This window comes from Ochotona princeps, chromosome 4, assembly GCF_030435755.1.
Source record: "Ochotona princeps isolate mOchPri1 chromosome 4, mOchPri1.hap1, whole genome shotgun sequence".
NCBI lineage: Eukaryota > Metazoa > Chordata > Mammalia > Lagomorpha > Ochotonidae > Ochotona > Ochotona princeps.
The window spans coordinates 55,832,002-55,844,513 of NC_080835.1; the positions used below are offsets into that span (position 1 = coordinate 55,832,002).

Genomic DNA, 12,512 nt, shown 5'->3' on the forward strand with positions numbered 1-12,512 from the left:
ACCTCAACTCTATGTTGGCAGCGAAATACGGGGCAAATGGAGACTCTCAGATGGACTATGTCAATCAGTGGATTCTTCAATGACCTCATCGTGTTTGGAGTGGAAATATTGGCAGCAATTCATGACTGTTGACGCATCAAAACCACCTGAGCAAGAACCTCGGAGCATGCCCCACATCAGGGACCTGGGGAGGGTGACTGGGAAATTGGGTGGGCCTTCTCCCTTAATACCCCCCTTTAAACATGAAGGAAACAATATGGAAATAATAGTCTTACCCACTTCCCTATAGCCCTTGAGCTTTTTTTACCCTAATTAACTATGTAAAGATTGTTAAAAATATAATTAAAAAAAAGAAGAAAAAAAAAGAAAAAAAATTTAAAAAATAATAATAAATGAATACCAGACTCTGGTTTTCAGACATGGGGTATGGACTAGGGCTTGAAAAACTGTATTGAAAAGAGGAGAGAGAAGTCAGGAACCCAAGTCTGACAAAACGTCAAAAAGAAAACCCCCCAATAATTCCCAAACCTCTGAAAACATCCTAAAATCTGACTGAAGGTCACTGCAGGGAGGGTCACAGCATCGACTGAAGGTAAAGGACTAGGAAGTGGGCAAGACATGAGGCAGCCATTTGGGAAAGCCGTCATTCTAAATAGAAAGGGAGAGATACCCTTTGGTTGGAGAGATGTTAGTGAATGAAACAAGAAAGTTAGAAGTGGAAATTAAGATCCTATTAAAACAAAAGAATTACAAAGTATATCAACCCCTTCTCTGTTCCTCCATCCCATTTCTGTCTTCTGAAAAAATAAAATTAAGCGATAAGTTTATTTTTGCACAAAACAATTGAAATCCACAAATCATTTTTCCATAAAATATACTTTCCATGAAATTTTTGGATTCCCCTCATTTTAATTCCATTTTTTTCATGGACTTTTTGAAGTATGCTCGATGGGGTATGCTTCATTATTCTGACAGAAGGGGGCAGTATTGAGATAGGAGTCATGTAAGCCACCTAAAACCTTAACTACAGAAAAAAATCGTAACTACATAAACAATATGCTATCTTATACCTGCTTAAAAATTACTGTAAAAACAAAGCAGAAGGGCCCAATGCGATAGCCTAGTGGCTGAAGTCCTTATGTTGCATGCACCGGAATCCTATATGGGTGCCAGTTCATATCCTAGCTGCTCCACTTCCCTTCCAGCCCCCTGACTGTGGCCTGGGAAAACAGTAGAGGATTGCCCAAAGCCTTGGGACCCTGCACCCTTGCATGGGGGACCTGGAAGAAGCTCCTGGCTCCTGGCTTCGGATGAGCTCAGCTGCGGCTGTTTTGGCCACTTGAGAAATGAACCAGCGGATGGAAGATCTTTCTCTCTGTCTCTCCTCCTCTCTGCCTTTCCAATAAAAATAAATCTTTCAAAAAAAAAAAAAAGCAGAAAATAAGCATCAAAATCACCTTTGGCTAATACAAGCTCCCTCCCACAAGTAACTCTAAAGCTGAAGGAGACTATAGCACAACACTTCTAACTGTATTAGGTAACCTCAAGCAAAGAAATAGATTAAAATTTTTGAAAATAGAACACATGAAAGTTGATGTCAGCATGATGTTTAACTAGGAGGTCAGCCCCTGACCCCTGTCCAGCAGTCTGTTTTCGAGCCGGGGTACTCAGGTACTTGGAAACTCCAATGGAACCCAAGACACAGGAGAGTTGAGGCTGCAGAGCCACATGCAGGTGGCGGACTTGTCACTGAGTGCTTCTTGATTCAAACCCGGATATATAGCTTTGTACTCCAAAGGGCATGACAACAGCCTGGTTTGGCCCTTAGCCAGCAGTCAAGACCATCTTCCCAGAAGTCTAGGAGGAACCAGACACACAAATGTCTTGATACAGAAGTTTGTTTGTTCGCTAACATTGACCTTGTTAGTACATTTGAAAACTCGTTATTCTGTGGCTCCACAGCAACCTTCTTCAGCTGTAGTTCTGGCATAGTCCTCAAAGGAAGACTTTCCTGTATCTTATTATCGGACCTCCTATGCCATGGCAGATTCTGAGGGGGCCCAGTTACCTCTCCAGCCCCTCTTGCGACAGTCAGGTACTGTCCTGCTTTTGTGGAAATTGCTGGAGTATTTATGCCTATATGGGCCACAGGGACAGACTTACTAGCCTCCATCCTACAGTAGATGCTGAGAAGGGCCAATTTTGGCACCAGCCCTTTAATGGCACTTGGGGAATATTCCACCTGTGCAGGGAACTGTTGGGAGATTTAACCATCTGGGTCATTCAGATAGATTTCTGACTTCAGTGACTGGCCAGCTTCCCCACACAGCCTGGGTAACCTCCCTGGAGACAAAGGCACCACATCAACTTTTTTTTGTTTTGTTTTTTCAAAGCAAGATTTGCAGCAAATTTGGGCCTAGGACACCCCCCTTTGGTGAAATATTTGCAGTGCTTACTGACATAGGAAACAAATCCGGTGGTGTCAATAAAATAGGATGAATACAACAAAGCCAGAAAGGGAAGACTAGAGTAAACATCTAACATGAGAAGACGTGGACACGTGTCTGTGAGCATTGGGAACAAGCCAGGAAATGTTACTTCACCATGTGGGCAAAAATAAGGTGCCAATCATGAACCCCAACGGCGTGGAGATATGTGATCCATCAAAGAATTCAAAATAACTATTTTAAGGAAATGCAGTAAAACTTGAGAAAGCATATGGAAACAGTTTAGAGAGATGTATTAGAAACTTCACAGAGAATTTTAAATGATAATTAAAAAAATTAAACAACTCTGGAGCTGAAAAATATAGTACAATGAAAGAAATTCAGCTCATTAGAATGTATGAATGGCAGACTTGATTAAGCAAAGAAACCATGAACTTTAAAGACAAGCTATTTTAATTTATATAGTGAGAGGAGATGAAAGGAATGAAGAGAACTTAAAAATTTTGTGGGATAATATCAAAACAGCAACATACAGGTTATTGCATTCAAAAGGGAGCAGAGAAGGGATTGTTGTAGCCTGGTGAGTTAACAAGGAATAGAGAAAGTAGATTAAAGGAATTTCAGTGGAAGGGCTGCACCATGGCCCATGGCTCAAAAGGTTAATCCTCCACCTTCTAGTGCCAGCATCACATATGGGCACCAGTGCATGTCCCAGACACTCCAATTCTGCTCTGATTCCCTGCTTATGGCCTGGGAAAGCACCCGAGGATGGCCCAAGTCCTTGGAACCTTGCACACTCATGTAGGAGGCCTGAAAGAGATGCCTGGCTCCTAGCTTTTGATCAGCTCAGCTCTGGCTGTTGCAGCCACTTGGGAAGTGAACCAGCAGACGAATCTTTCTCTCTGTCTCTCCTCCTCACTATAAATCTGCCCTTCTAATAAAATAAATGTTCTTTTAGAAAGAAGTCATGATAGAAAACTTTCCAGACCTGGAGAAAGACACAAATATCCAGGTACAGCAAGATCACAGGTTATCAATCAGATTCAGTCCAAGACTACCTAACAAAAGACTTAAATAGTCAAATTTGTAAAAAATCAAAAACAAACAGTACCTTGAAGGCAGTAGGAAAAAAGAAGCAAATAACACACGAGGGGCATTCAGAATGCTTAGCAGCTGACTTCTCAGCAGAAACCTCCCACACTCAGACAAAGGGTGATAATCTGTTCAAAGTGCTGATAGAAAAAGAAAAATAATCTGCCAATCAAGAATACCGAATCAAAAAAAAAAAAAAAAAAAAAAGAATACTGAATCCAGCAAATGTGTCTGTCAGAAATGAAGGGATAAAATATTTTCCAGACAAAAGTTGAGAGTGTTTATCACTGTAAGGGCCAGTTTGCAGTAAATACTAAAGTCATTGTATTGAGATGAAGGAAATAGACTTCAGTGAGCAATATGAAAACAAGTGAAGGTATAAAACTTACTGCTAAAAGTAAATGTATAATTGGGCCCGGCGGCGTGGCCTAGCGGCTAAAGTCCTCGCCTTGAAAGCCCCGGGATCCCATATGGGCGCCGGTTCTGGTCCCAGCAGCTCCACTTCCCATCCAGCTCCCTGCTTGTGGCCTGGGAAGGCAGTTGAGGACGGCCCAATGCATTGGGACCCTGCACCCGCGTGGGAGACCTGGGGGAGGTTCCAGGTTCCCGGCTTTGGATCGGCGCGCATCGGCCCGTTGCGGCTCACTTGGGGAGTGGATCATCGGACGGAGGATCTTCCTCTCTGTCTCTCCTCCTCTGTGTATATCTGGCTGTAATAAAAATGAATAAATCTTTAAAAAAAAAAAAAGTAAATGTATAATCAAATGAAATTCAGAATACTTTAATAATGTAATGGTGGGGTACAAACCACTTAATCCTTCGTATGAACAGTGAAAGATGAAAGTATTAAAAACAATAATATAATTTTAATGGGTAGTTGATAGTGGGGTATAAACCACTTATATCCTTAAAATGAAGAAGAAAAGACAAAAGTATTAAAATAATAATATAATTGTAATGGATATATAATGTACAATAGTACAAATTCAAAATACAGAGGTGGGGGTGTTTAAGTATACACTTGTGTTAGTTGCTTAATATAAGTGGTTAACCTATAACAATACTCTAAAAATAAAAAGCAATGAATCAAAACATGAATACTAAAGAATTGTTGAAGGGAAAATCACCAAGGAAAACATTAAGAAGAAAGAATATGCAAAATAACTAGAAAATATTACAAAATACAATGGTACATCTTTACCTATCAATAATTACCATGAATATAATTGATTAAATTTTCCAAAACTAAAAGACACACTATGGCCAAGTGGATGAATATCCAAACTCCTAGGGCAGATGTTGTGGCACAACAGATTAAACCACCACTTGTTAGGCCTACATTCCAAATTGGAGTTACTGGTTCAAGACCTGGTTCCTCTGTGTTTCCAATCCACCTTCTTGCTAATGTGCCTAGAAGGCGGCAGATGATGGCCTGAGCCTTTGGGTCTCTGCCATCCTTGTGAGCTACCCACATGGAGTTCTTGGCTGTAGCTTTGGCCTGGCTCAACCCTGACTCTTTTTTTTTTTTTTTTAAAAGATTTATTCCATTTTTATTACAAAGTCAGATATACTGAGAGGAGGAGAGACAGAGAGGAAGTGGAGCTGCCGGGATCAGAACCAGCGGCCATATGGGATCAAGGCGAGGACCTCAGCCACTAGGCCACACTGCCGAGCCCTCAACCCTGACTCTTGCAGGCATTTTGGGAGTGAACCAGCTGAAAAAGATGTCTCTGTTTCTCCCCCTTCTCTTTCTCTTCTCCCCCTCCCCACCTCTGTCTGCCTCTCTGTGACTTACCCCAACCTTCATCTCTCTGCCTTTCAGATAAATAAAAATCTTTAAAATATAATACAAACTCTGACTATCTGCTTCCTCCAAGAGACTCACTTTACCTGTAAGGACATACACAGTAGTGTTAGGTTGGAATTCAAGGTATCAACATGATTTTTTATTAAGTTGTTTTCAAATGGTCTGTCCTCTGGAAGAAACAGTAAGAAACAACCCTATAGTAGCAGCGAATGCATTTGCTGCCCAGACCTTGGTTTCTAAAACAAGGAAACAAAAATTTTTGGAAAAGTAATTTCTGGGCTGAGTCATGGAAAATACATGATGAGTCAGTCTGGAACATCTTGTCATGCCAGAAAGTAAGAACAGGCGCAGAAAATAGACTGATCATGTCAGTGTGACATAAAAGGTACTTTTGCCAAATAAGATAACCTGAACTTCAAAGTGAAAAATGAATGTAATGGTTTATAACACACAGTATAAAAAAATCCACTGGGTTATATGATTCTAAAAACTGGACAACTGGGGTGAGGATGGAAACCCTTTTTCTTAAACAGTAGGGTGCCAACTAATAAATTTAAATGCTGAGATTATTGGGTGAAAATGTTCTATGACATTATAATTGCAACCTCAGATTACCTCTTAACAAGTTACTTATTATTTGTAGAAGGGAAAACAAACCAGGACCAGATAGTACCTTTCAAGTAACAGAAGTTAACATCGTTAGCAATGGTACAAAAAGCAGTTTTTTCCTGATGTGATGCAATGTAAAGGAAACAGGAGTGTTACAGCCAAAAGTGTGTAAATGAAGTGCAGTCAAATGGAGAAAATAGTGATCAGAAAAACAAAAAAACAATAAGGGACGTTTTTAAAAACAGCTGTACTGGGACAGGCATATGTCACAGTAGTTAGATTGCCTCTTGATATACCTGTATCCCATATCAGAGTACTTGGTTCAAATTCAGGGATAATATTTGGTAAATCAGCAGAACTTGAATGAGAACTGTAGAATGCATAATAATACTGTGCTAGTAATTTTCCTGAATTTGATTGTTGCAGTACGATCACAATGAGAAGAGTGATCAGCTGACAGAGGATCTTAAAAAAAAAAAAAAAAGAGTGTGACTGCTTAGTCATCCATTGGTGTCTGTGGAGAATTGATTTTTGGCCATCCAAATCTGTCCACATGCAAGATCCTGGATGGCATAGCATTTGCATATGATCTATCCACATCACCATGTATATTTTGTCATCTATGGAGAATTGAAATACCTAACAATGTAAATGTTCTTTGGTGTTGTTTTACTGTATTGCTTAGGGAATCATTTCAAGAAAAAGCTCTGTGTAAAAACCAACACAGTTGATGCAGTTTTTCTTTCTCACAAATTTTTCATCTGTGGAAATGAAATGCAAGCATATGGGGGCAGCTATATTTTCTGGACTGTTTAAGGATATGAGTCAGGTGTCTGTAACTTACTCTTAAATGGTTCTGAAAATAACAATAATATGTCTATTGCTTTGTTTTAAATATATATTTTTCTTTATAGGGTAGTAAAAAGGAAATGGCATAAAGGTTAAGGATACATGAGAGTATATGTAAACTCTGTACTATTTCAAGTGTCTGTTCCATCTGTAAGACTAAGCTTCCTGAAAGTGAGACTGAGTCATCGTCTGTATTCCTAAAATTCAAAAAATACCAGATACAAGTTGAAAAGTACATTAATGGATGAGTACTTTAAATGCCTCTAAATAACAATCTTACTAAAACCTGTTTATATTCTTTGAATTTTGATTAAGTCTCCCCATCATATTTGTTTGTACAAATTCTAATTATACCTGTATGCATATGGGAATATATATGTATATTTTAATTTTCTAAAAGGCAAAAGGAGACAGACAGGGATTCCTTTTCGATGATGTGTTCCCCAAATGCTCACAGTTTCTGGAGGTAGGACCATGCTGAACCTGGGAGCTGGGAATATTCAGTCCAGGTCTCCCACGTGAATGACAGGAACCCAACTACTTGAACATTACTTTCTTCCCAGGATCTGCTAGAACCAGGGGCGGGGTTGAGATTTGAGCCCAGGCACTCAGATATGTGATGTGAGTGTTCCAGTCTGTAGCTTAGCAAGCAGAAAACATGTACTTCCTGTGTATGTGTCTATTTTCTTAATGGAGAGAGGGGAGAGAAATACCAAATACCAAATCAGGAAAGAGATTTGATTTTCAAATCAAGAGCATTCATCACATAACAGAATGATTTACAGTATTTTATCACCAAAAACCCATACTGTTTTACTAATTTACACTTACTTTTTGGAGTTGAGGGAGATTTTGCTGAAAGTATTAGGAATTTTGGCTTTATGGGAAAATATTTTAGAAATAGATTATTAGAAATTTATAAGACAAATATTTACTGAGAATCTATTACATGCTAGGTATATACCTCACAATATTGTTCATTGGAACTTATAATCTAGTAGGATAGACAAACATTAACCAAGTGATTTCCCAAATGAATATGTACTTAACAATTGTGGTTAAATGCTGTAAAGAATAGATAGAAGGTCAGTATGGGCAAATTGAGGAACCTAACATTAAAAGCATTCATAATATTTTTTCCAATCTGTGTCCCTAAGCAAGTGCCAGATCTTTTGGTGAGCTTGGCTTCAGTTTGACTTGCCATCCTAGTTAAAGCTGCCCTTGGGATCTGTTCCTTTGTCACATATCTTCGTGTTTCTCTTGGTTTGTTTTTCTGCAGTATTAAATCACAAATACACATATTTATGAAAGAAGTCCTACCTGGATCAATAGAATCAATGCTGTGTCCACCAGTTATTTTCCTAATAGTTGTGTTAGTAAATAAGCTGCTGTGTTTTAAATTGTAGGGGAAATGATGTCAATGTTTATTTTAAGTAAACTTTTTCAGAATCATTAAATTATATAGAGAGAAGAAAACATTTTATTTTTTAATTGATTTACTTATTTGAAAGACAGAGTTACAGGGGGGGCAGGAGGAAAGAGCAAGAGAGAAAGCGCTTGCACCTGCTGGATCATTCTCCAAATCGCCACAGCAGTCAGGACTGAGCCAGGTTGAAGCTAGAGGCTCCATTTAGATCTTTCATCTGGGTCGCCTATGTCGGTGGCAGAAGCCCAAGTCTTGGGCTAGCCTCTCCTGCCCTTCCATGCACATAAGGAAGGGAGCTGGATTGGCCAGGACATGAAGCAACACCCATATGACATGCCACTGTTGCAGGCAGAGGCTTAAATGTGTTACACCACAATGTTGGCTCCAGAAAAATCATTTTAAATGCTCTTAACATTGTAATTCATAAGAAAGAGAACCTAAGTGGATGCTTTAGAATACGGCAAACTAGACAAATAGTCTTAAAAAAAAAGATTCATTTTTATTGGAAAGACAAACCAGATTTACAGAGAGGAGAGACAGAAAGATCCTCCACTCACTGGTTCACTCCCCAAATGGCCGCAACAGCTAGAGCTGAGCCAATCTGAAGCCAGGAACCAGGAGCTTCTTCTGGGTTTCCCACGTGGGTACAGGGTCCCACAAGGCATCGGGCCATCCTCTACTGCCTTTCCTGTCCACGAGCAGGGAGCTGGATGGCAAGTGGAGCATCCACATGGGCTCCTGGAACTTGCAAGGCAAGGATTCAGCCGCTGGGCCATCCTGTGAGCTAGACAGATAACCTTTTAAATTGTAGCAGTTACACTTAGTGATGAAGCAACATAAAATCAGTTTGCCATGGAAAGAACTTTCAGAAATCAGTTTGCCATGGAAAGAACTTTCAGAAATCACTTTCTGGTTTGCTTACTATGTTATTTATTTCTCTTTAGTCCATTCTCAAAAACTATTAATGATAACAATGAATGCAAATAACATCCCAGTAAAAATAACAACAGAAGACTACATCAATGAACAACCCATTGCTAAAATGATGGGACCAAATTGCCACCACTTGTATTAGCTCTGAATGTCAATGTCTTAAACTCATCAATCAAACATCATAGATTAGTAGACTGGATAAAAAAAAAACAAAATCCATCTATTTGTTGCCTACAGGAGACACATTTCACCAACAAAGATCAGCAGAAACTACATCTCATGGATTTTGATTGTTTTTGTTAGTTTCACCTCTTCAAAACGCTTCTCATTAAATTCTTCAATGACTCATAGATCATACAGTAGCATCATTTTCTCAAGAAGCTCCTTGATTCTCTTTTTCATTTCTTCAGCGACACATTAGTCATTCAGTAGTATGTTATTTAACTTCACGGTGTTTTTAATTTCTTTTTTTCTTCCTGTTGTTGATTTTGTTTTATACCTTTTCATTTGGGGGGGGATGTATCGTAACTGTGTAATAGAGAGTATCCTATCTAGCAATATGTTATTTAACTTCATGGCATTGTAAATATCTATTTTTCTTCCTGTTGTTGATTTTGTATTGTGGCTTTTCATTTAAGGGGAAGTAAAGTAACTGTGTAATCTAGACTGTCATATCCAGATGTGAGGATACGATGCAATATGCCATCTCTACTCCCAGACAAAGATGGACTCCCAATGAAACTGTTTACAATATCTTAAGAGTAGGATGCTGGACTCTCTGCCATTGTCCATGCCCGCAATGATGGACATATGACTGTGTATGAAGAACTGTACTATGGTAATGATATATGGGAACTTAGTAAGGGTGGGAGGAGTTAGGGAGGGGATAAGGGAATTCCCAGGGCCTATGGAACTGTATCATAAAGTGATAATAATAAAAAGAAGTGTAATAATAAAAAAAACTGTCACAGACTTGATGACTTATACCTTAGAATTCTGATACAGGTCTCACTAGGCAAAGGTCAGGTAACAGCAGGGACAGCTCCTTTCCGGAGTCACTAGAGCGCAGTCAGTTTCTGAGCCTTTCCAGTTTCTCCGCTGCCACATTTCCTTGATTTACTGCTGCCTTCCTCCATATTCAAACCTAATAACGCTCTGACCACTTTACATCAGCATGTTACCCTCTGACTCCGACTTCAGGTAAGATAGTTTTTTTTGTTGTTTTTATTGTTTTTTGATACAGTTTAGTTGGCGCTGGGTTGCCCTTTCTCCTCCCTGAAGTTCCGTCTCCAGCCCAGTGTTTTCTCCTCCAGTCTCACAATTGAGGACCTAGTTGATTAGAGACCCTAATTTTCATCGTAATTTTCTCAGCTGAAGGTCCTTAATCACATTTGAAAGATGATGTGTGCCATTTAAGTTAACATGCTATTTTATGTTACCACATAGACATGTTGGAGGTCCTTTACTCTGTCTATGACAGTAATGATTTCATACTATTACAGCCCGGTGGTTACTGAGTTAGTCTGTCAGCCCATCTGCTGTGAGTGTAGCACCATCTTTGTGGCCAGTAAGAAGGGAGAGAGTAACCCAGAGTACATTGATGAGGCTAATATAGGATATTATGGCTGTGTGTGTATATGTAAGTTACTATAGTAAGGTTATATGATATGATTTCAAAAAGTTCATGGAGGGGCCAGTGCAGTAGCCTAGTGGCTAAAATCTTTGCTTTGAACGTGCTGAGATCCCATATGAGCTCCAGTTCTAATCCAGGCAGTCCCACTTCCCATCCAGCTCCCTGCTTGTGACCTGGGAAAGCAGTTGAGGATGGCCCAAAGATTTGGGATCCTGCACCCACGTGGGAGACCAGGAAGAAGTTCCTGGCTTCTGGCTTCGGATCTGTGTAGCTGCAGCCATTACGGCCACTTGGAGAGTGAATCATCAGATGGAAGATCTTCCTCTCTGTCTAGCTTTATCTAGCTTTGTAATAAAAATACATAAATCTTTTTTTTTAAAAAAGTTCATGGAAATGGAAGTACAAGGTAACAATAAATTACATAAATTTTATTTCTTAATATAAGCTCCATGAAGATGAAGATACTTTCATAAAAGGTAACACCCATCATTTCAATCATATCCAAGGAATCCAAGGTCCTAGCAATTTAAGCGTGTTAATATAGCCATTACATAATTAACTAAAGAAAGTGGGTGCCCTTTAGAGATCTTTTAAGATTAGGAAACAGGGCCCAACATTGAGATGTAGTGGATAAAGTCACTGCCTGCAATGTTGGTTCATGTCCTGGTTGCTGTACATTGATGCTGCCGTTGCTAATGGCTAGGGAAGAAGCAGAAGGCGATTGTGGGCCCCTGCCACCCACATAGGAGACCCGGATGAAGCTCCTGGATGCTGACTTCACCCTGGCTCAGCCCTAACTTTTGCAGCTATGTGGGAGTGAACCAGCAGGTTTCTCTCTCCTTCTCTCTCTCCCTTTGTCTCTATAAATCTGCCTTTGTCAAAAGGAGCCGAGTAAGGATTAGAAGGTGGATACCTACAGGCTATGTGTCAGAACTCCTAGAAAAATGTGCTCGTGTTTGGGGCAGAAACAGCAAAGTGCTGAAGGATTTCCTGGTGAAGATTCCTAGTAGTCATTTCTCTGAAATTTTGGCTTACTTTCTCAAAACACTTTCCTAATAGGCAGCTGTCGTTCTTTGTCCCTGCAGAAAAATCAACTGCAGCATATCCAAAGCATCCCCAGAAAAGCTGTTGCATGGCTCTTTCCCTTGGCTGTTTTTGCTTGGGCTGGCCCCCTTCCACCTCCAGGAAGCCGTTGCTTTGTTTATGCTTTGTCCTCTGGATTGTAATGGTAAAGCTGCATTTCATCTCCTATTAGAATTCTTGGAAGAAATTCTTTCAGGATCTGGATCTCAGTTGTTCAAAGTATCAGTTGAAACCTCTGTTATTGTCTGCAGCTAATCTGGAAGCAACATTTTTGGCACTCATTGTATAGAAAGTTTATTCCACTTGAATTGTTCAGTCAGCATTATATAAGCTGAATCAATTAGATGCCTGTGATGTTGACTAATATTTCTCCTGCTAATCATTGTTTTTCAGTTAAGACACATTCAAGGTTATTTTTCTCCTAACTTCATACATAACAATAAGTTTCATTTCTACTATAATGCTGACTTTACCTGGAAGTAGGAATTGGCATTGTTTTGACACCATCAGTTTTCACTAAAAACTAAGAATATAAACATTTTAAAATATTTACGTACTAAGCTGTTAATGCTGTTCACACTTTACAGGCACATGAACTGCTTATGCCATTTATGGGGTACTTCAAAACATGGA

General features: G+C 39.5%; 1 protein-coding gene across 1 annotated transcript in view; it reads left to right on the forward strand.

Moving 5' to 3' along the window:
- ACER3 (alkaline ceramidase 3) overlaps positions 1-12,512 on the forward strand; it is a 140,086-nt gene that overhangs the window by 46,800 nt on the left and 80,774 nt on the right. The window lies entirely within an intron of this gene.